We start from the raw sequence: 23782 nt of genomic DNA, 5'->3' as shown, positions 1-23782 counted from the left end.
CCTGGCTGAACGCCAGGTCCTGAAGGATAGGGGTCTCTCCCCTGAGGTCATTCCCACTTTGATCAAGGCTAGAAAAGCCTCTTCGGGAAAAATTTACTACCGTACTTGGAAAGCGTACTTTGCCTGGTGTGAGTCCAGGGGGTATTCTCCTCGCTCATACTCGGTGTCGAGAGTGTTGGCTTTCCTCCAAACTGGAGTGGACCAGCGTTTGGCGTTGGCCACAATTAAGGGTCAGATTTCTGCGCTGGCCGTTCTTTCAACGCCCTGTGGCGTCTAATTCATTGGTTAGCACCTTTGTTCAGGGGGTGCGACATTTGGCCCCTCCTAGGAGGGAACCTTTGCCTCCATGGGACTTGAACTTGGTTCTGTCCGTGTTACAACAGGCTCCCTTTGAAAAGATCAGGGAGATCTCGTTGTCTCTGTTGTCCAAAAAGGTTGCTTTTTTGGTGGCGATCACTTCGGCTCGCAGGGTGTCGGAGCTGGCGGCTTTGTCCTGCAGCTCTCCTTACCTGGTGATTCACAAGGATAAGGTGGTCTTGCGACCTAACCCATCTTTTCTTCCGAAAAGGTTCTCTGAGTTTCACCTTAATGAAGACATTGTCTTTCCTTCGCTCTGTGCGAAGCCTAAGCATCTGAAGGAGGTTGCCTTACATTCCTTGGATGTTGTCCGGGCGATCAGGGTTTACCTGTCGTCCACTAAATCTTTTCGCAAGTCGGATTCCCTCTTTGTCCTTCCTGAGGGACCTCGGAAGGGCATGGCGGCGTCGGCTGCGACCATCGCCAAATGGATCAGACAGATCATTGAGCAAGCCTATGCCTTGAAGGGGAAGGTTCTACCTTTCCCTGTGAAAGCGCACTCTACCAGATCCTTGAGTATGTCTTGGGCTTACCGTCATCAGGCTTCTGTGGCCCAGGTGTGTAAGGCGGCGACTTGGTCGTCCGTTCACACCTTCTCAAAATTCTATAAGGTGGATGTTCAGGCATCGGCCGATGCCTCCTTTGGCCGTAAAGTTCTCAGTGCGGCAGTTTCTTAGGGACCCTTGTTTTTCTGGGCCCTTGGTTATTGGGGTGTTTTACCCCTGGGTTACTTGTCTTTCCTGGGTTGTTGCTCCTGTTGAGCACGTGTTCCTGTTGCCCAGTTGGTTCTCTTACTGTGGTAAGGTTCCTTTCTCTGATGTGGGTACTGCGTTGCCTTTTCCACGGTTGCGTCTCCCACCCCTCATGTCTACACTGCTTTGGGACGTCCCATTGGTGAAGACTTGGGAAGGGGCAGCGACTGTCGGAGGACGTAAGAGAAAACAGAATTTTTGTAAAATCTTACTGTAAAATTCCTTTCTCTGAGTCCTCCGACAGTCGCCGCCCCCCACCCCTCTCTTTTGGGGTTTTTGTGTACTCTTACTGCTATGCTACCAAACTGAGTTGGGAATGCTGGTGCAGGGAGGTATTGACTGAGGGGACAGCCCCTAGGGGTGTGTCTATGCTAAAAGCTTTTGTATTAACAATTCTTTTTGCCTAGCTACTCCTGCGGAGCAAAGGTCAATACCCATTGGTGAAGACTTGGGAAGGGGCAGCGACTGTCGGAGGACTCAGAGAAAGGAATTTTACGGTAAGATTTTACAAAAATTCCGTTTTTCTCTTACGTCCTCTGACAGTCGCCGCCCACTCATACAGTCTTCACTTATGGGTATTATCCTTATCCATAGGGGTAAACTAGGCAAAAGATTTTTGTTAAAATCATACAAAAAAGCATTTGCATGTACACCCCAACAGAGGGCTGTCACTCTGGACCATTCCCTCATGCTAGCAGCATTTTCAACTCAGTTTGTCTTTTGCCTAGCTAAGGGGTAGATAGGCTTTCCCTTGCTGGGGCTGCGGTCTCAGCCTCTCTACTTTTCTTATTTCATTTTATTTCTGAAAAAGTGTTTTTTCTCTTTCTCATGATAGAATTGTATTTGTTCCTGCGCTTGCTTAATCAGATCAGAAGACTACAGCGTTTGCGGAGCTGGGAATCGGACTGGTTGTCCTGGTATTTTAGGACAGAGAACCTTATGAAATCCCAGCCTGCCATCGAGCGTTTAGCAGGCTATGCGTACGCCCAGGCCTCGCAAACGACCTGTCCCTGTCCTCAGGGACACTGCCCGCGAATGTGGCTACTTTGCTTGGATGGCTCTACTGCGGTACGCCGCGTGTAGCTAGCGTCCTGTTTGGCTGACGGTACCCCCACCCGGGGTGGGAGGCTTTTCTTCTCACGGCGGCACCCACGCTATCGCTGGTCGGTGAGTAATCCCTCTATGTTGGGGGTGTCTGTGGGGCCTCTGTGTTGGGGATGACAGTCTGCCTGTGATGTCTGTATTATTCCCCTCATGTCTGCCAGTGTCCTTCCCGGTCTCTCCCTGTCCCCATGGGCACTATTGCGGTTCTGCCGCGCTGTGGGGGGGGGGGGTCGCGGGGGGTTCCTCTCCCCGATGTGTGCCTTTTGTGTACTTTGTGGGGGTGTCAGACATGTGCGGGCGGCCCGCTGCAAAAAATCGCGGGGCCGCCATTTTTTAGTGTGGGCACGCTATTCAGCTTTTTAATGGGCTTTGCGCTCCCTGCAGCATTTTCGCGCCCTTCCGGCGCCATCTTAGATGTGGCACGGTTTTTCCAATACATGGGCTCGGCGGCCATTTTCCAGAAGCCTCCCTATTACATTACATAGGCAGCCACTTTCCCTTAGTCTGTGTCCTCTAGCGGATGACATTTCCTTTATTCAGACTGCAGATCGTTCCAGCAAAGCGTGGAGGTTGTATGTATGCCTTCTTGGGGTCTTTTAGCTTCTCTGGGATCATTTTTTGCATCATGCTTGCAGTCACTTTCCTGTTGGTTGCTTGTAACACTATTTCATTGCTGCTGCGGTACCTCGCGGTGCGATCCGCATCGGTTGCTACTTAAAGGGCCAGCGCTTTCCAAATTTTCATTCAATTTAATATGGATTCCCAGGATAGCAAGTTCCCCCCCAGCTCTGAGCAGAGCTCCCTTGGCACTGCACTAGCTAATTTAGCATCATAGGTGGATCTGCTGATGTCTGAATGGTCTTTTAGGATATGGGCCAAGCCTTCACCTTCTTCTGATACAGATTCTGATATGGTTGTCACGGACAGTGTACCCCCTGCGGGGTCTCAGTCCTCCCAGTTGGAGGAGGAGGGGGAAGTGGAGGAGTGGGAAGTTTCCCCTGCCAGGGCTGCCGGAGATCACGCTGCTATGGCTGAGCTCATTAGTTCGGTCACAGAAATGCTGCATTTGGAGGATGATCCCCACCAGCAGGGTACGCGGTCATCCTTTGGGACCCGCAAAACCCGGAAATCGGTTCAGGTTTTTTCCCTGTCATGCCGAATTTCATGCAATGGTGAAGAAACATTGGTGCAATCTAAAGTGGTCCCTGGGGGGTTTGAGTACCGTTATCCCTTTGCGTCTCCCATGGATTCGCACTGGACTGTGGCCCCTAAGGTGGACCACACTGTGTCCAGGTTGAATAAGGCCGCTCTAATGCCCGGTGTTTAGGGACCCGGCGGACAGATGGGTGGAGTCTATTATCTGCCACGGCTATATGGTGGCGGGTTCCTTGTGTAAACCCGTGTTTGCTTCAGTTCTGGTCTCTCGGGCTGTGCTGGAGTGGATTAAAGTTATTCAACGCACCATGCAGGTGGATTATGCTCCCCCTGCTACGATGGCCATGATGGAACAGGTTTATCATGCTGTACTATGCCTGTGTGACACGACCTGGGATGAGGCCCCTCTGGTCTCATGTTTGTCTGGATGTGCGGTGCACTTCCGTCGCATTGTGTGTTTTAAAAAACCTGTCGGCTGACCTGTTTTCCTGAGGGACGGTGGCTGACATTCCTTATGCGGGGAACAGACTTTTTGGGGAATCCCTGGATGTGTTGGTTAGGGGGTCACTGGGGGTGAGAGACTCTTCTACCCCAAGTGGCAAAGGGTAAATTCTTCTGCGTTAAGCCGGGCCCTTCCTTTAAAACCAACCATGGGTCTTTCGTGCCTTTAGGGCACTATACAAGGGCAAACCCTTCAAGGGCCCGAGTGGTCTGCAGAAGCCCTGGGCGGGCAAGCTAAAAGCTGCCTGCCCTAACGCGCTGTTCCAGTCCGCCTCCACCTGTTGGGGCGCCCTCACCCGCTTCAGGGGGGGGGGGGGGCGTCTGCGCTGTTTTCCCGAACCTTGGCTGCACCCGATCGGGGTGCAAGATTAACTTTCGATCACGCCCGACAGACAGATTCTTCCCCTCAAATCTTCATTGAAACCCGGATCGTCTCCTCGATCTATATCGGGCGGTGCAGGATCTGCTCGCCCAGGGGGTGATTGTCCCGGTGCCTCATCGGGACAAAATGTCAGGGTTTTAACTCGAATCTGTTAACGGTGCCCAGAAAGGAGGGCAAGGTACGTCCGATTCCGGACTTGAAGTTGTGAACCGCTTTGTGCGAGTTCAGAAATTCCGCATGGAATCTATTCGATCCGTGGTGGCCTCTCTGAGTCCGGGAGATTTCCTGGCGTCCGTCGACCTCAAGGATGCGTATTTACACATCCCCATTTACGAGGGTCATCAGAGGTACCTCCAATTCGAGATTACAGGAGCACTATCAGTTCGTGGCATTGCCATTCGGTCTCGCTTCGGCCCCAAGGGTGTTTACCAAAATCTTGGCTCCTGTCCTGGCCCTGTTGTGGGCGCAGGGGATTGCAATCCTGGCATATCTGGACAATTTCCTGTTAAGGTCGAGTTCCAGTGCGACCTTGGTACGTGATCTGGCTGCCACGGTTCAGATACTCCAGGAGTTTGGGTGGACCTTCAACTTCCAGAAGTCGACGTTGTCCCCTTCTGTCCAGCTCCCCTATCTGGGGATGGTTCTGGACTCTGCTCAAGCAAATGTCTTCCTGCCGGAGGTATAACTCCAGACTCTACAGAGCGGGGTCAGGTCCTTTGGGGGACAACATTCCTCGTCACTCAGGACCTGCATTCGGGTCCTGGGGTTGATGGTGTCAGCCTTCGAGGCGATACCATTTGCACAATTCCATGGATGGTGATCGCCACGGATGCCAGCCTGTCGGGCTGGGGCGGTGTTCTGGGCACTTTGTCTGCCCAGGGCACTTGGTCGGAAGAGGAATCCTCTTTGCCGTTAAATGTGTTGGAACTAAGAGCGATCGACCTATGTTTGTTGCATTGGTCGGGTCGTCTGCAGGACCGCCCTGTGCGTGTGCAGACGGATAATGCCACTGCGGTGGCATGCATCAATCACCAAGGGGGCACCAGGAGTTCCCGGGCGGCCAAGGAAGTGGCCGAGATTCTGTCATGGTCCGTGACGCGGGTCTCGGCACTTTCGGCAGTTCACTTTCCCGGTGTGGAGAACTGGCAAGCCGGCTATCTGAGCTGCCAGACCCTGGACCAAGGGGAATGGTCCCTATGCCGGAGGTGTTTTCAGATGCTGTGTGCACGATGGGGATCCTCGGACGTGGATCTGTTCGTGTCTTGTCTCAACAACGAGGTGGAAAGGGTCGTGGCAAAAACTCGCGATCCTCTGGCAGACGCCTCAAACGCGTTGGTGGTGCCGTGGAATCAGTATCGTCTGATCTATGCCTTTCCTCCGATTCAATTGTTGTCCTGGTTCCTTCACAGGTTGGCCTCAGTACCAAAAGCAGGTGTTCCTAGTGACTCCAGACTGGCCGCGCCAGTCCTGGTACATGGACATCATGCAACTGGTCATCGAGCCTCCTTGGCGGCTCCCCTCACGAGACGATCTGCTGTCACAGGGGCCGATCTTCCATCCTGCTTTACGGTTGCTGGCTTTGACGGTGTGGCTGTTGGAAGCCAGGTCCTGAGAGATCGAGGTCTCTTGTCGGCGGTCATTCCTACCCTTCTGAAGGCTAGGAAGGCCTCTTCTGGTAAGATTTATTATCGTACCTGGAAGGCTCATTTTGCCTGATGTGAATCTCCGGGTTTCCATCCTTGCTCCTTTTCGGTGGCGAGTGTGTTAGCCTTCTGGCAATCTGGTGTGGATCAGCGTTTGGCGCTGCACATTATTAATGGTCAGATATCCGCGCTGGCTATTCTTTTCCAGCGCCCCCTGGCATCAAATTACTTGATCCGCACTTTTGTTCAAATTGTACGTCATCTGGTCCCCCTAGTAGGGCGCCGTTCGCTCCTTGGGACTTTAATCTGGTCATGTCCGTTTTCCTACGTCCTCCCTTTGAAAATATCAGGGAGTTTTCTCTGCTGGCACTGTCATTGAAAGTTTCCTTTTTAATGGCTATCACATCTGCTCGCAGAGTGTCGGAGTTGGCGGCGTGGTCCTGCCGCTCTCCCTACCTAGTTGTCCTTTGGGACAAGGTGGTCTTGCGACCTCATCAATCCTTCCTTCCTAAGTTGGTTTCTGCCTTCCATCTCATTAAGGATATTGTTTTTCCTTCCCTGCGTGCGAAGCCTAAGCGCCCTAAGGAGTTTGCCTTGCATTCCTTGAATGTTGTCAGGGCGATCAGGGTCTACCTGTCGTCTAGTGAATCCTTCAGAATGTCGGATTCTCTCTTTGTCCTTCCTGAGGGACCTCGGAAGGGTCCGGCTGCGTCTGCGGCAACCATTTCTAAATGGATCAGGCAGACGATTGTACTGGCCTATTCACTTGGGGAACAGGTTCCACCTTTCCCTGTCCCGGCACACTCTACCAGGGCGGTCTTGGGTTTTTTCGCCATCAGGTGTCGATGTCTCAGGTGTGCAAGCGGCGACTTGATCGGCCGTACATACCTTTACCATGTTTTGCAAACTTTGTTTTGGCGTCGGCCGATGACTCCTTTGGCCGCACAGTTCTGAGTGCGGCTTTACTTTAGGGGGGCGTTACAGTTTTGCATCTGTCACTTCCTGTTGGGGGATTAACCCCTTGGTTTTTTGCTTTCCTGGGTTTTGTTGCTCCTGTTGAGCTTCCTGTTTCCCATTGTTTTTTACAATTATCTTGGCGATAAGGTTCCTTCTCTGACCTGGGTGTTGCGTTGCCCTTGTGGCGGTTGCGTTTCCCACCCCTCAAGTCTACACTGCTTTGGGACGTCCCATAAGTGAAGACTGTATGAGTGGGCGGCAACTGTCAGAGGACATAAGAGAAAACTTTTGTAAGAACTTACCCTAAAATTATTTTCTCTGAGTCCTCTGACAGTCGCTATCCCCGCCCCTCTTTTGGGGTTGTTGGATCTGTATACTGCTTGCTACCAAACTGAGTTGAGAATGCTGCTAGCATGAGAGTATGGTCCAGAGTGACAGCCCCCTGTGGGTGTGTATATGCAAATGCTTTTTTAACAAAAATCTTTTGCCTAGTTTACCCCTATGGATAAGGACAATACCCATAAGTGAAGACTGTATGAGTGGGCGGCGACTATCAGAGGTAAGTTCTTACAAAAATTCTGTTATTTCTGGAGTCAATCCCCTTTTATATACATGTCAGTATTCTGTTGGCTTTGCTTGCAGCGGCTTGGCATTGCATGCCACTGCCAAGCCTGTTGTCCGATAGGACCCCAAGGTCTATTTCCATCTTCTTAGTTTTACCCAGAGGTTCCCCCCTAGAGAGTAACTTGCGTTCGTATTTCTGACACCCACGTGCATTACCTTACATTTTTCAACATTAAACCTCATTTGCCATGTACATAGTTGCCCACCCCATTATTTTGTTCAGGTCTGCTTGTAAGGTTACAACGTCATGTATAGAACATATTGGCCTGCTTAGCTTTGTATCGTCTGCAAATACCGAGATTCTGCTGGATACCCTATCCTCTGTCGTTTATGAATAAATTAAACAGGATTGGTCCCAGGACAGATCCTTGGGGGACCCCACTTTCCACACCCGCCCAATCGGAGTACTCCTCATTTCTCCCCACCCTCTGGACTCGCCCCTGGAGCTAGTTCTTAATCCAGGTACTCACCCTATGGTCCATACCTATGTACCTTAGTTTGTACAGTAAGCGTTTGTGGGGAACTGTGTCAAATGCCTTTGCAAAGTCCAGATACACCACGTCCACAGGCCATCCTTTATCTAGATGGCAACTCACTTCTTCATAGATGGTTAATAGATTGGTCTGGCAAGAAGGATTTTTCACGAATCAATGCTGATTACTACTTATAATACTGTTTTAATTTCTAAAGTCCTGTATATATTCCCTTAACATCCCCTCCAAAATTTTGCAGACTACTGATGTTAGACTAACCGGCCTATATTTCCCCGAGATGTATCTCGGCCCTTTTTTAAATGTTGGTACCACATTGGCTTTTTTCCAATCAGCTGGCACCATACCTGTCTGTAGGCTATCCATAAAGATCAAGAAAGATGGTCTGGCTATCACCTGGCTGAGTTCTTTAGGAACCCTTGGTTGCAAGTCATGGTGATTATTTGTTAAGTTTTTCAAGTTTAGTTCTAAGTCTATCTTCTGTTAAGCATAAGGGTGCTCCCTGAGGTGTATTATTTAATTTAACATTACAAGCTGGGTCCGTGTAGCTCCCCAATTCTTTTGTGAATACTGAAGAGAATTTATTTAGCACTTTCGCCTTTTCTCTGTCCTCTGTGGCCAGATTCTCTTCATCGTCTTTTATGGGGCCTAAGTGTTCCGGTCTCGCTTTTTTACTATTTATATACTTAAATAATTTCTTGGGGTTTGTTTTAGGGCTCTTTCACACGGGCGATCCGATCAGATCCGCCTGTCAGTTTTTTAGGCGGATCTGATCGGATCCTCCATGCAGCTCTATAGGGCAGCGGGTGTCAGCGGAGACACCTCCGCTGACACCCGCTGCCATCCGCATCCGATCCTGTGCTTGAAATCTGGACGGATGGAAACCCTATTTTCTCTGTCGCTCATTGACAGACGTAGTCCTCCTTGATTAATATCAACTCAGGTTATACTGCCCTCTACAGGAGTAGGACTAGACAGGAAAGAAAACGTTCTGGCCACACCCTAGGGGCAGTCCCAGAGGGTATATCCTCTCACTTCCTGCTACAGCAAATCAGTTTTTTTCTGTCTAGTTAGGAGTAAGGACCTAGATTCCTTGCTAGGATCTTTGGTCCTGGCAGGATTTTTTTAGAAATACTTTTTTTAGACAGCTTTTTTTTCTCCAGTGTTCCTGTGAGATCTTCAAGCAAGTACGCTGAAACTGGGCGACGGGCTGGATGTTGAGATCCAGTGGTTACCCCAGTTCAGCCTACGAGCGCGTGCAGGCCATAGCTCCGCGCTGGGTCGGCCGCGACATAGTCCCACTGGACGGGGACTGACCCTGCGAGTTAAACGTCTCGCCTGGACGCCAATGACCAACAGAGTCACGGCGTCCGTATAGGTCGACAGCCCCCCCACCCCGGTGGAGAGGGGTTCTGGGCGCCCGCCTGGTTCCGGTATGGTGAGTAGAATGTTCCTCCTCTCCCCCTGTCGGGTTTGTTGGTGGACGCGGGCCCCTCTCTGGGATGGTCGGACACTCAGTTTCTGGGTCTCCCCTCTATCCTATAACAGGTCACAGATCCCCCAATTTGAGTGTGATTTTTGTGAATAGAAACCAGGAGGCTTGGTTTGGGAGCTGACTATCTAAAGTCACTATATGACTGTAAGGGTGACTGAAGTCAGTGGCAGACTACTAAAAGGCATTACTATTGAGGTTTAGAGGTATCCTACCTGTCTAGTGTGTACACAGGCCGATGCCTATGCCTGAGTTACTGCGGCCACAGATCGCCATCCCTCCAGAAAGCCGGTCACTTCCACAGGCCGCACAGCCTCCCGCAGGCCGAGGACACCCCCCGCAGGCCGAGACACTTCCGCAGGCCGCACAGGCTGAATGCACACATCCCGCAGGCCGCTGCTAACTTGCAAGCCGCCGCTATCCTACACAGGCCGCCGCCATTTTCCTGCAGATCGCACGAGGCCGCCATATTGGCGTAGCCTCGTGTCTCCAGCATGGGGGCGGCCATGTTTGAGGTGACCAAACACCTCGTGGAGTAATTGGGAGGCGCCGGAAGGCGTGTAAAGGGGAGGAGCCGCCTCCTTGGCCCAGGGAAAGCAAGCTAAAGACTTCCTGTCTGTAACAGACAGTGCTGGAAGCAGGTTGATAAGAAACTTCTGTGCATCAGGTGAGCCTTGGGGTCTCTCTCTCTCTCTCTGAGGGGTCCAAGCAGGTAGACTGAGGGGCACTACTGCGCTGGGGGACTAAGTTATAAAAAAAAAATAAAAAAAAAATAAAAAGATGTTTTTTTCTTGCAATTAATTTTTTTGTGTTTGCTGGCAAGTGTCTTGTTACATGAACCCTGCCACACATGTATCCCCACCTGATCCCCTCAGGGTGGCCGCAGGACCCTCCAGTACCCCACTTGTGATGATGCATTATCAGCAGTTTTGGAGTCTTTGGTATCCCGGGTGGAGGTAGCCTGTCAGGGACGGGGGTCAAGAAGAGCGACCCCCGCCTACCCCTATGTCATCTGATACCTCAGATACGGATTCTGAGCTGGTCATTGCAGTCCCTTTTCTGGGGTTGTTGTCTCAGGTACGGTCTCCTCAGACAGTAAGGAGGACGCTTCTGCCTCCGCCATAGCACAAGAAGCGTTGGTGGAAGCACTAGTTGTGTCTGTCCGGGAAACCTTAAATCTTGAGGTTACACCGGCAGAGGTAGCTGAGACTCATATTCCTTTTTTGGTACTAGCAAGCCTACCAAAATGGTGAAGGGTTTCCCTTGCCCAAATAGGGTCGTCCGTAAATGAGCCCTGCTATTTCCAAACGCATGGCTAGGCGCTATCATTTTGAGGAATCCCTCATTACAAAGATGGACGGTACCACCAATAGTGGACTCACCTATTTCCAGACAAAATAAAGCCACTGTTATCCCGTTGGATTGACAGAATGGGCCCCACCCATCTCTAGGGTGGGGGGACGTCTTCACCGGTTTCTGGATCCAGGGCTTTCCAGAATCCCGGATAAAGGGGTTCGCAAGGTCATATGGCCGGGATACAAGATCGAGTTTCGATCACTTCCACCGGTGCGATTCTTCCCTTCCAATAGTCGACATCCCCGGGTCGCTTAAAAGCTTTGCGGGGGACAGCTTGATACAACAAGTAGTGGTAGTTCCCATTCCTTGGAGGAGTTCTAGTCGAACTTGTTCACAATGCCCAGGAAAAAGGGCTAGGTGCGTCCAATTCTGGTCTTGGAAGAGATGGAGTCCATCCATACAGTGGTGGCCTCCCTGCATCAGGGGGATTTCCTGGCGTCCATAGACATTTAGGATGCCTATCCTTATATCCCCATCTTCGCAGGACATCAGCGTTTTCGTTGCTTTTCCCAAAGATCATCCCTGGTTCCCACCAGGAGACTGAACTATCTGGGCCTAATTTTGGATACATCCTTGGCAAGAGTGTTTCTCCATGTGGGGAACTCCTTCTCCATGTGGAGAAACTCCAGAAGATTCAGTCAATGTTTCGGATGTTGCTCTCCGTCAACTGGCTGGGATTGATGGTCGCCTCCTTAGAGGCAGTACCGTTTGCCCAGTCTCATACCCGAATTCTCCAAAGAGGAGATTCTTCTCATATGGAATCGGAATCCCGATTCCCTGGACAATCGGATCCGATTGAGTGAGCGGACCAGGGAGGCTCTGGTCTGGTGGCTTCGGTCTCCGATGCTCAGCCAGGGAAAGTCATTTCTTCTGATAAATTCCAGGTTACCGATAAATGTGTTGAAACTGAGAGCGATCAGACTTTGTCTGATTTACTGGACCGAGCAGCTCCAGGGCAGCCCGGTTCGGATCCAATCGGACTATGCCACGGTCATGACTTAGGTCGATCACCAAGGGGCACCAAGAGTGCCCTAGCGGCCATAGAAGTGGCCAACCTTCTTTTTGGGGGAACAGTTGTTCCAGTTCTCTCCGCGATATTTATCACGGGGGTGGACAGGCAGATTATTTCAGCCGTCAGATTCTGGATCAAGAGGAATAGTCTCTTCATCCAGAGGTATTTCACCAGCTGTCCCTTCATTGGGGCACCCCGGATATGGATCTGTTGGTAGGTTGGCTCAACAGGGCTCGCACCCGCGATCCTCTAGCAGACGCAGCAGACGCGCTGAACGGCCTGTAAAGGCAGTATCGGCTACTATATGTCTTCCCCAAATTCTCAAATTGCTGCTGAGATTTCTCTGCAGGATAGAGGTGGAGGGAACTCCAGTTATCCTGGAAATTCCGAGCTGGCCTTGTCAAGCCGGGTACGCCGACTTGGACAGGCTAGTCGCGGACGCTCCTTGGAGGCTTCCTCTCAGGGAGGATCAGCGGTCTCAAGGTCCGATCTTCCATCGTGCTTTACAGTCTCTGGTTTTAATGGCCTGGCTATTGAGACCCAGGTACTGAAGGACAGAGGGTTGTCAGCTTCAGTTATTCCTACTCTAATTAAAGCAAGGAAAGCGACTTCCAGCAAAGTCTATTATCGCACATGGAAGACTTGTATCGTGTGGTGTGAATCTTTGGAATTTCCCCCACGCACCTATTCGGTGACCCGAATCTTGGCTTTTCTGCAAAAGGGGGTTGAGCAGAAACTATCCTTCACACTATCAAGGGTCAGGTTTCAGCATTAGCAATCTTCTTTCAGAAGCCTTGGGCTACTCATTCCTTGGTGTCCAGGGGCTGCGGCACTTGGCTCCGCCAGTGCGTGCGCCCTTACCGCCCTGGGATCTTAATTTGGTGTTTGTCGGTTCTTCAGAAACCTCCCTTTGAAAATATCAGGGAGATTCCCTTGCTTACATTATCCCAGAAGGTGGCCTTCTTGGTGGCTATCACTTCTGCACGCAGGGTGTCAGAACTGGCTGCATTATCATGCCATTCCCCATATCTAGTGGTTCATAGGGATAAGGTAGTTCTTCATCCGAAGCCATCCTTTCTTCCTAAGGTGGTTTCAGATTTTCATCTGAATGAAGATATTGTGCTACCTTCCTTGTGTCCTAAGCCCAATCATCCTCAGGAATATGCGTTGCATTCCTTGGATGTGGTTCGGGCAATCAGGGTATACCTGAAGACTACGGAATCGTTCCGTAAGGCGGATTCACTTTTTGTGATCATGGATGGCCCCAGAAAGGGGTTGCCTGCATCTGCCGCGACTATCTCCAAATGGATTAGACAGACGGTGGTACAGGCTTATTCTGTTAAGGGTCGGAATCCTCCGTTCCCTGTTAAGGCGCACTCCACTCGAGCGCTCAGTACTTCCTGGGCCTACCGCCATCAGGCGTCAGTGGTCCAGGTGTGCAAGGCGGCTACCTGGTCGTCGGTTCATACCTTTACAAAATTTTATAAAGTTGATGTAATGGCATCGGCGGATGCCTCATTTGGCCGCAAGGTTTTGCAGGCCGCAATTTGAGGAGACCGGTGGTCTACCTCGAGGGTTTTTTCCGTTGGAATTTCAGTTGAGTCTCATCGTGTGATTGATGAGCCTTTAAAACTTCTAGTTGGCACCGGTTGGGCCTTCTAGATTGGATTTTGATTTCCATTTTCCCACCCCTCATTTGTGGCACTGCTTTGGGACGTCCCGAGTTGATATTAATCAAGGAGGACTACGTCTGTCAATGAGCGACAGAGAAAAATTGATTTTTGTAAAATCTTACCGTAAAATCCTTTTCTCTTAAGCTCATTGACAGACGTAGTACCCGCCCCTCTGTTTTTGAGTTGGGTTGGGTTAAATTCTCTAAACATTGCTTTGTGACATAACTGATTTGCTGTAGCAGGAAGTGAGAGGATATACCCTCTGGGACTGCCCCTAGGGTGTGGCCAGAACGTTTTCTTTCCTGTCTAGTCCTACTCCTGTAGAGGGCAGTATAACCCGAGTTGATATTAATCAAGGAGGACTACGTCTGTCAATGAGCTTAAGAGAAAAGGATTTTACGGTACGATTTTACAAAAATCCATTTTTACGGTAAGATTTTACAAAAATCCATTTTTTCCATCCGTTCAGTAATCGGATCGGATCTGATGAGAGCGGACAAGCGGTCCGCTCTCATCTGATCCCCCATAGAGGGCAGCGGGGGCTGAGACACCTCCCTCTCCGCTCTGCAAGCAGAGACGGAGCTGTCATCCGCCCGGCTCAGCGGGGATCGCGGATCGATCCCCGCTGAGCAACACGGATCCGCCTACGGAGCGGACCGTGTGAAAGAGCCCTTACTCTCCTCCGCTATGTGTCTTTTGTGTTTTATTTTAGCCGCCTTGATTTTGCCTTTACATTTCTTATTGCACTCTTTGTAATTTTGGAATGCTGCCAATGACCCCTCAGCCTTGTATTTTTTGAAGGCCTTTTCTTTAATTTTAATATGCATTTTTAATGTTGGAGTTTTGCCACCCAGGGTTTATTTTTGCTCTTTTAAATGTATTCCTTTTTGGAATGCACAGGCCAATCCCTTTATTTAGTATGTTCTTGAAGCACTCCCGTTTTTCCTCCATTTTTTTTGTTCCTAGGGTTCTGTCCAATTTGATATTGTCTAGTAAAGAGCGCAGTTTAGGGGAGTTGGCTTTTTTTGAAATTCAGTGTTCTTATTATACCCTTGTGTTTCCTATTTCTATGATTTATACTGAAACTAATTGACTGATTCGTCACTGATTCGTAAGTCGCCCCGTATTTCTACATTCGTGATCAGGTCTGTATTGTTGGTAATCAGTAGGTCTAGTACCGCATTGTTTCTTGTCAGTGCGTTCACGATCTGACCCATGAAATTGTCCTGCAAAATATTTCGGAACTGCCGAGCCTTGGATGAATGCGCGGTTCCTTCTGCCAAGTCTATATCTAGTTAAATAACGTCCCCCATTACAATGACATTTCCCATCCTTGCTGCCATTCCAAGCTGTGATAGGAGGTCCACCTCCCCCTCCTCCCTTTGGTTTGGGGGCCTATAGCATACGCCCAATGTTAGGTTCCCCATAGTGCCTTTCCTTTGAAGTTCTACCCATATTGATTATACCTCCTCCTTACCTCCATTTGTTATGTCGTCACTGCACACTGTTCTTGTTATACCCACATACCCCTCCCCTTTTCTACCATCTCTATCTCTGCGACATAGGGAATGCCCCTGAATGGTCGCCAGCCAATCATGAGAGCTGTCAAACCAAGTCTCTGAAATTCCCACAAAATCTAAATCCTACTCATACATTAGCAGCTCCAGTTCTCCCATCTTGTTGGCCAGGCTTCTAGAATTGGCATAAAAACCTCGTAATTTTGTCCGGTTGCATACTATATCCTCGTTCGATGTTTTTGGACTACACTTTCGATTTGTCCCCCTACCCACCTTGGGTTTAGGAACTCTGAACACCCTACAGCAAATGTCCCCGTTATTGCCCGCTGAACCTTGCTCCTCGCTGGCTAATTCTACATCTGTACCCTCCCCCACCTAGTTTAAAGCCTTTCTAACTTGTTTGCCGTCTTCTCTCCCAGTACGGCTGCACCCTCCCCATTTAGGTGCAAAACCGTCCCTACTAAAGAGCCGGTAGCCGACTGAGAAGTCGGCCCAGTTCTCCAGGAACCCGAAACCATCCTTACTACACCAGCTCCTCAACCACTTGTTAACTTCCCTAATCTCCAGCTGCCTGTTTGGTGTGGCTCGAGGTACAGGTAGTATTTCTGAAAATACTACCTTAGAGGTCCTACTCCTCAATTTAGCTCCTAAATTCCTGAAATAATTTTTTAGGACTCTCCATCTCCCTCTAACTCTAACTTTGTCAGTGGTATCCACTTGTACCATGACAGCTGGGTCTTCCCCAGCCCCACCCAATAATCTGTCCACCAGATCCGTGATGTGCCAAACCTCACTGCTCGATAAACAACAGACAGTAAGGCACTTACGGTCTTTTTGACAGATTTTCCTCTCTATCTTTCTAATAATTGAGTCCCCTACCACCAGAACCTGTCTTTCCTTACCTTTAGCCTTGTTCCTGCCTTCACTGGAGGAGTTCAACCCTTGGCAGCTAGGGGCGTTGCTTTGCTCCAGCAATGCTGGTCCCTGGTTGGTTTCCCCAACATCACGCAACAGGGCGTATTTGTTGGGATGCTCCAGCCCAGGACCGGCCTCCTTGCCTCGTTCCCTTCTACCCTTCCTGTCACCCAACTACTCTGCTCTGATATACCAAAAAATTAGAGGAGAGACAGAGTTCTCCTCAAAAAGGTCAACTAAGGACACACAATCATGGAAAAAGTTAAACTTTATTAATTGGCAAACTCTGACCAACGTGACTCACAGTACAGACCACACTTTGAATAAAAAACACATATGATAAAAACTAGCGGGTTACTGCAGCAAACAGATATATGGGGATATATAAGGCAATAATGATCTTAAACGTGGAGAGCCCATCCACTGAGCAGACCATACATTCTCGGTTATATTGGCATTTGATAATTCCCCATGATAAAAATATCTATATCTTTTTCCTGGATACAACTGTTATTTGACCTATCTATATATTAGGCTATCTTCCCTGTTATCTCCGGAAACTAATAGAAGTTACCATATACTGAAATGTATATGGTTCTTCTGGGGATATTTTAATATATATTCTCTATATTACCTTCTTTCCGTTCCTTGGGACCCCCCTCCTGGAAAAAGATGGAATGTGGTCACAGTTGTATATTCATATGTCCTGTATATAATGTTTTTAACTGTTCTGAGAGGTTAACAAATATGGTTTTCTGTTACCTCTGGGTGCTCTATCTTGTATGCTGGGTAGTGAATGATATTAACTCTCTGAGGACATCTTGTGGCTATTGAAAGGTAATGCTAGTTTGCTAGCTTGTTAAAATCCTCAAAGGTGCAATCAATCAAGGCCCTTTAAATAAAGAGAGGATAGCTCACTCCCACATCTCTGACGAAACCAGCGCGGATTGGCTGGTGAAATGCGTCATTCTGCTTAGCACCAATCAGGGTTCCCGGTATGGAGCATGCCCAGTAGCCGTGGTAACCACAAGCTGAGGTTCACGCTGGAGTGAAGGCTTGCAGCTTAAACCCGCCCCCTCCCCTACACGCTCGCAGAAGCACGGGAGGCAGCGAGGACACGCCAGGCTGGGCAGCTGATTCTGTTACTGGCAAAAAGGATACCCTGGACCCCCAAGTGAACGGCATTCGGAGGAAAAAAACTACTGTCATCTAGGAGGTATTGTTGCCCTTTTCTCCGCACATAGAGACATTGTGCTCTTTACAACTACTATTCAATATATCCTCCTTTGAATTGAACTGCCTTTACCTGTCGGTCTTTCTAACCGCTCACGTTGGGACACTTGCACCTGACAGCCCAATGATATCTGCATATCTCACAGAGACTGTTACTCTTATCTTTAATCTGGGCTGATCGATTCATTCATCCAGGATCCAGGCTTCCTTTTATCATGGGGAATTATCAAATGCCAATATAACCGAGAATTATATGGTCTGCTCAGTGGATGGGCTCTCCACGTTTTAGATCATTATAATTATTGCCTTATATATCCCCATATATCGGTTTGCTGCAGTAACCCGCTAGTTTTTATCATATGTGTTTTTTATTCAAAGTGTGGTCTTTACTGTGAGTCATGTTGGTCAGAAGTTGCCAATTAATAAAATATAACTTTTTCCATGATTGTGTGTCCTTAAAGCGGAGTTCCGGGCACAGAAGTAATTTTTCACTGAACATACCCCCGGGACAGTCAGGGCTAGCACATTCCACAGTGGCTAGCCTCTGATCTGTCCCGGTTCGCACTTACCTTTTAGAAGAAATACTTACTTATAAAATTTCTTCCACAGCGTTTCCATCTCTCTTGTGGGCAGCTGAAGCCGGCGCGGTCCTCTTCTGTGTCTTCTTCCGCATCTTCTTGTCCCAGAATGCGCCCGCACCGGCCCCTCTCGTCACTTCCGGTGCGGCGCCGCATTCCTCCACAGCTTCTGGGCATGCCCAGAAGCTGTTTAGCAGGGGAATGTGGCGTCGCCCGGAAGTGACGAGCGGGGCCGGTGCCGTCGCATTGATTCCTGGGAGCGATGACGTTCAGCTCCCAGGAATCATCGCGAGACAGGAAGTGACAGCGGAGCCGCGGCGCTGAGGGAGGAAGTACTCTGAGGTGAGTATCTTCATTTACAAGGTGAGTAAACAAAAAAAAAAAAAAAACCTAACTATCCAATTCCTTTTCAGGTGATGTCTAACTAGCGGAGGGGCACAAAAAAAAAAAAAAATATCGATTTTGTGCCCGGAACTCCGTTTTAATTGACCTTTTTGAGGAGAACTCTGTCTCTCCTCTAATTTTTTGCTATATATGTTCCTTTTGTCAACGGACACGAAGTAATACTTTTGCGAAGAAGGGGGACCTACAGGGAAGAGACTGTCGATTTGGTCATCCCATAGGACCCCTTTCACTTTTGGAAGCAGGCCGACGAGGGGTATCTGTGTGTTTTTTGTACTCTGCTAGGATGCCTGCACCCTTGTCTGTCCACCCTCCTCTGTGCTGGCCCCTGCCGGCACCTGACGAGTACGTTCCCAGCTCTCCTTCAGTATGGAGATTCTTCTCAGTGTTTCCAGTTGCTTCCCTAGATTACGGACCAGAGCTTCAAGGGAAGCGACATGTTTACATTTTGTGCAGCTGTATTTATCCTTGATTGCCTAATCGAGGAACGCATACATGCATCCACACCTGCCGGGCATTGTAGTTACTAATCTAATCTAATGGGGATTAGGAAATTTAACTCTGTCCTGTGTAGCTGTTTTCTAGCTTCCTAACTCTAATTTCTCACACTCAGGTACTCTTCAACACTCAGGTACTCACACTCAGGTACTTTTCAACACTCAGGTACTTTTCAACACTTGGGTACTCACACTCGGGAACTCGGGTACTTTTCAACACTCAGATACTCACACTCAGATACTCAGGTACTTTTCAACACTCAGGTACTCATACTCGGGTACTACACTACACCCTCAGTCAGTCTTCAATCACAGTCTTAGTCTTAGCTAGTCTTTGTCTCCCCCCCCCCCCCCCCCTGTAGCTGCCCCCTGTAACTTGACACTGACACTTGCAGTCCGTCAGTCTCCTACACTGCTCCTGCCACCTATACTGTCACACTCCCTCACTCCCCCACACTGTGTTTTCACTTACCCGCCGCCCTCGGTCAGCCTGTCCTCTGGATCACTCGGTCCCGCCGCTCCCCCGATCACCCGCTGCCGCTAGAGTCTCTTCTGATCCCCTGATCTCCCGCCACCGCTGGAGGGGGGTCCGGTGGGGCTTCTGGTCAGATTAGCGGCCCTTTGGTCTGGCTGGCTCGCAGGAAAAGGGCTCAAGATCCACCCATAACTTTGTGGGAGGCTCCAAGAGACCCTGGAATGGTCCAAAGCAGGCGCTTCTGGTTCCGCAGACAGGCCTACCCAGCCTGAAGGGGCGCCCTCACCTGCATCTGGGGTGTGGGGACATCTTTGTTTCTTTGCAGATCCCTGGACCTTGCTCATTCAGGACAAATGGGTCCACAAACTGATTCGGTTTGGTTACAAGATAGCGTTTCGGGCCTTGCATCCGGCAAGGTTCTTTCCTTCCAACTTACGCCTGTATCCAGAGCGGCTACAGGGCCTTTACAGAGCAGTGCAGGACCTGTTAACACAAGGAGTTATTGTGCTGGTTCCGTAGTCGGAACGTTTTCAGGGTTTTTATTCAAATCTGTTCCCAGTTCCCAGGAAGGAAGGCAAGGTTTGTCCGTGTAATGTCTCGGCTGTGTGTTGCTTGAGGTACACAGCTTCACATCAAGTAATAACCAAATCTCAATGAAAGAAGCGCTGGTTTCTTTAATTGATGCAACCTTTACTGAGATATAATCCATACATGTGCCTTTACATATGAATAAGCAGATATGTGGTGGACATGAGAGGACATAAAAGTATGGTAAAACTGTAAAACAAACATATGAAAGACAGGTATAAGTATGGCTATTCAACATCATACATTATACATAGTTATGCAGAAGATAGGGACTAACTAACATGTGCTTACTACATACTGGAACACACATTATCTATACAAAGGTTTAACATCCCTCTATACAGGCTAAACTAGCAAATCCTTTACTTACAGGCTTTTGGTGTTCATCAGATTTGCAATAGATTAGCTTCAGAGGTCCTAAGGGTCTATTCCCTATAGTGGCTCAAACTGGAATGGATAGACAAGTTTAGACTTGCCCAAGGCAGTAGGGAGAAGACCCGCCACTAGGCTACAAGAAAATGGAGGGTCTTAAAGGGACAGACACTGCTGAGTGCCAGGTACAAGATATACAGTACGAAGGCAGCACACTCCCCACCTGGCATACTTTTTGTTATGCCACTAACCCAGGGCTTGACAAATTTTCCTGAAATCTAGGAGCCAGCTAAAAAGAGCCAGTTTTTTTTTTTTTTTTTAAACTAACAACCAAGCTTTATTTAATAAAACGGATACTAAATTTACACATAAATACGATGAACAGACTGTCTGTCTCTTTCCATCCGATGCCATCTGATCCGATCTGATCCGATCCAGGGGATGGATAGAAAATAGAACCACCATCCATCTGCTTTTGGCGGACAGGATCAGATGGCAGCAGATTACTGCTCCATAGAGGAGAATGAAGGGTCCGATCAGGTCTGCCTGAAAAACTGACAGGCGGACATGATCAGACAGCCCGTGTAAAAGGGGCCTTCGGCTGTGGCATGGCGATGAGGGGAAAGAAAAAAAAAAAGATTTTATATATATATATATATATATATATATATATATATATATATATATATATATATATATTTTTTTTTTTTTTTTTTTTTAATAATAATTGGAGAAAAAAAAGAATTTTATTTTTTTTCTTCATAATTAAAAAAAATATATATATATTATTTTTTTTTTTTTACATTTAAAAAATAAATTAAATTAATAATAATAACCACACTCCCTGTCAAAGGTAACTAACTGGACAGGGAGATGGTAATGCATTGAGAACAAACAGGCAGTGGAAACAGTCATTACAACAGTCATTACTCCCGGCCACCACAAGAGGGCGCCAGTTCCCCATTGGAAGCCTCTCATCTCAAGTAGGCCGAAAAGCCGGGGTCTCAATTTTCGGACGGCGCGGAAGTCCGTGCACTCCGTGTGCGGAAGTCCATTCAAAAATGACAGGACACCTTCTGCAGGGCACCCCAGGCGCCAGGTCGCTAATTCTAGTCGCAAATGCGACCTGGCGCCCGGGTTTTGTCGAGCCCTGCACTAACCATTGGACAGAAGTAAAACGACTTCAGAAATTGGCCTAGCATATACACCTTGGGAGTGCCCTGTCTAACAACTCTAACTTCAACTTTTCTAACTTTAGCATCACTACTAGGATCAGTTCCCACAATGAGTCCAATAGGCCACTCGTTCCTGTGGGCCTGAGTGTCTTTTAGTAAGACAACGTCTCCAATTTGTAAGTTGGGCTTGTCATCTTGCCATTTCTTGCGTGACTGGAGTGTCACCAGATATTCTTGTCTCCACCTCTTCCAGAAAATGTTCGCAAGACTTTGAACTTGTCTCCATTGCTTGGTGTACAAGTCCTTGAGGTCAAAGTCTCCTGTGGGAGCTGTCACTGGTTCCATCTTCTGGGTCAGCAGCATTGCAGGTGTCAAGACTGCCGGCATCTCCGGATCTGTGGACACTGAAACCAAAGGTCTGGCGTTCATAATGGCCATGACTTCAGCCATTAGTGTAGTCAAAGCTTCATGTGTGAGGCGAGTGGATCCAACCTTCAGTAGCATAGCATCCAGAATGCGACGAGCTACTCCTATCATCCTCTCCCAAGCTCCTCCCATATGCGATGCATGAGGAGGATTAAAAGTCCAAGTACATCCTTGGTCTTGAAGATAGGAACCTGTTTTAGAGTCTGTAGAGATGATCTTCAATTCCTTGCAGGCCCCAATAAACTTTGTACCACGGTCCGAACGAATCAATTTCGCTGGTCCTCGGATAGAGAAAAATCTTAAGGCGTTGATGAAACTTGAAGTGGATAAAGATTCAATCACTTCGATGTGAACTGCTCTGGTACTCAGGCAAGAGAACAAAACAGCCCAACGCTTACTTTCGGCACTGCCTCCTCTGGTCTTGCGAGAAGAGATGTTCCAAGGGCCAAAAACTTCTAGACCTACATGAGTGAATGGAGGATCTGAAGCAAGTCTGTCTGCAGGTAGGTTTGACATCTTCTGAACCTCAAGTTTCCCTCTAATCTTCTTGCAGATCACGCATTTGCTGATCACACTGGGGACTAGTCTCTTACCTCCTATGATCCACAATCCTGCTAACCGTGCTGCTCCTTCAGTGAAGTGTTGTCCTTGATATGCGACTTGCTCGTGATAGTGTCTCACCAGAAGAAGAGCGATGTGATGATTCTTGGGTATGATGAAGGGATGTCTCTCTTGGATAGTCATATCCGCTGGCGACAAGCGACCTCCAATTCTTAACACTCCGTCTTCGTCGAGGATAGGGTTCAACTTCTTGAGCGAGCTGTGTCGAGAAATCTCTTCCTTTTTCAGAAGGCTTTGGATTTCTTCTTTAAAGACTTCCTGCTGGACGCATCTGATGATCGTGACCTTGGCTTGTTCAAGGTGTTCTTTGCTATGCTGATCAGTATTGGTAGTTCTGCAGGAGTATCTGGCTAGACAGATACGTTTTCCGATTGCACGGGTCAGCGACTTCCAGCTGGAAAACCTTTCAAATCTATGGGCGCCCAGACTGTCTCTTGTAACTAAAGTCTTGCAAACTGCAACTTGAGGTCTTACCTCTGTCTTGATCTGGTTCTATCAGCTGAAAAGTCTCTACCTGAGTAGTCTCTTTGGTTTCTGACTTACCAAGAAAGGAAGGACCTACGAACCAGTTAGTTTGCTTGAGTACAGCGGCTGCCATCAGTCTTGTCCCGTGATCAGCTGGGTTCTTGTCCGTGCTGATGTGATGCCACTGTTCTGGACTTGTAGACTTTCTGATACGTGTCACTCTGTTGGCCATTATGTATAAAATCTTCTTGAAGCATTGTAAATATATCCTAACACAATCTTGCTGTCTGTATAAAAGTTCACTGCATGGATCTCAATGTCCAGTTCTGTCGTAATCATGTCTGCCATCTCTACCGCTAAGACAGCAGCACAAAGTTCTAGACGTGGTACAGTATGAGCGGGTTTCGGAGCCAGTTTAGATTTTCCCATAATGAACCCAACATGGCTTTGTCCCTCAGTGTCTATTACCCTAAGGTAGGTTACAGCTGCGATAGCTATAGTGGAAGCGTCAGAGAATACGCATATTTCTCTTCTCTTTGTAGTAGATAAGGAAACAGGTGCGTACGGTCTTGGGATGCTGAGTTGTTCAAGCTCTAACAATGAGTCTTTCCACAACTTCCACTGCATTTCCTTCTCTTCAGGTAGAGGTACGTCCCAGTCACTTTGTTCTTGCTCAATAGTGAACTGTCTCAAAAGAGCTTTGCCTTGCATGATAGGTGCTACGAATCCCAGGGGGTCATGAAGACTGTTGACTGTAGATAGGACACCTCTTTTTGTAAATGGCTTCCCTTCTCTGGCGACCTTGAAGGTGAAACTGTCAGTCTTCAGGTCCCAACTAAGCCCAAGACTTCTTTGCAAGGGTGGTGATTCTGTTCCTAGATCCAGGTCTTTGAGGTCTTTAGCACGGTCTTCCGTTGGAAATGCTTCCATAACTCTGCTGCTGTTGGAAGCTATCTTATTCAATCTTGTGTTGGATTCTGCCAACATTTCTCTTGTACTTTTCAAGACCTTAATAGCTT

The 23782-nt window shown here is 48.5% G+C and overlaps 1 protein-coding gene and 1 pseudogene across 3 annotated transcripts in view; one reads left to right on the top strand and one right to left on the bottom strand.

Moving 5' to 3' along the window:
• CLEC16A (C-type lectin domain containing 16A) overlaps positions 1–23782 on the top strand; it is a 1483716-nt gene that overhangs the window by 270501 nt on the left and 1189433 nt on the right. The gene's annotated exons all lie outside the window — the stretch shown is intronic.
• LOC309557697 lies at positions 21232–22995 on the bottom strand (annotated as a pseudogene). The gene is made up of 2 exons: positions 22488–22995; positions 21232–21554 (listed from the first exon to the last, which is right to left on the bottom strand). The product of its transcript is annotated as an uncharacterized misc_RNA (transcript).

This window comes from Pelophylax lessonae (genome assembly GCF_965119305.1).
Source record: "Pelophylax lessonae genome assembly, chromosome: 6".
NCBI lineage: Eukaryota > Metazoa > Chordata > Amphibia > Anura > Ranidae > Pelophylax > Pelophylax lessonae.
This window is presented reverse-complemented; position numbering and strand designations above follow the sequence as displayed.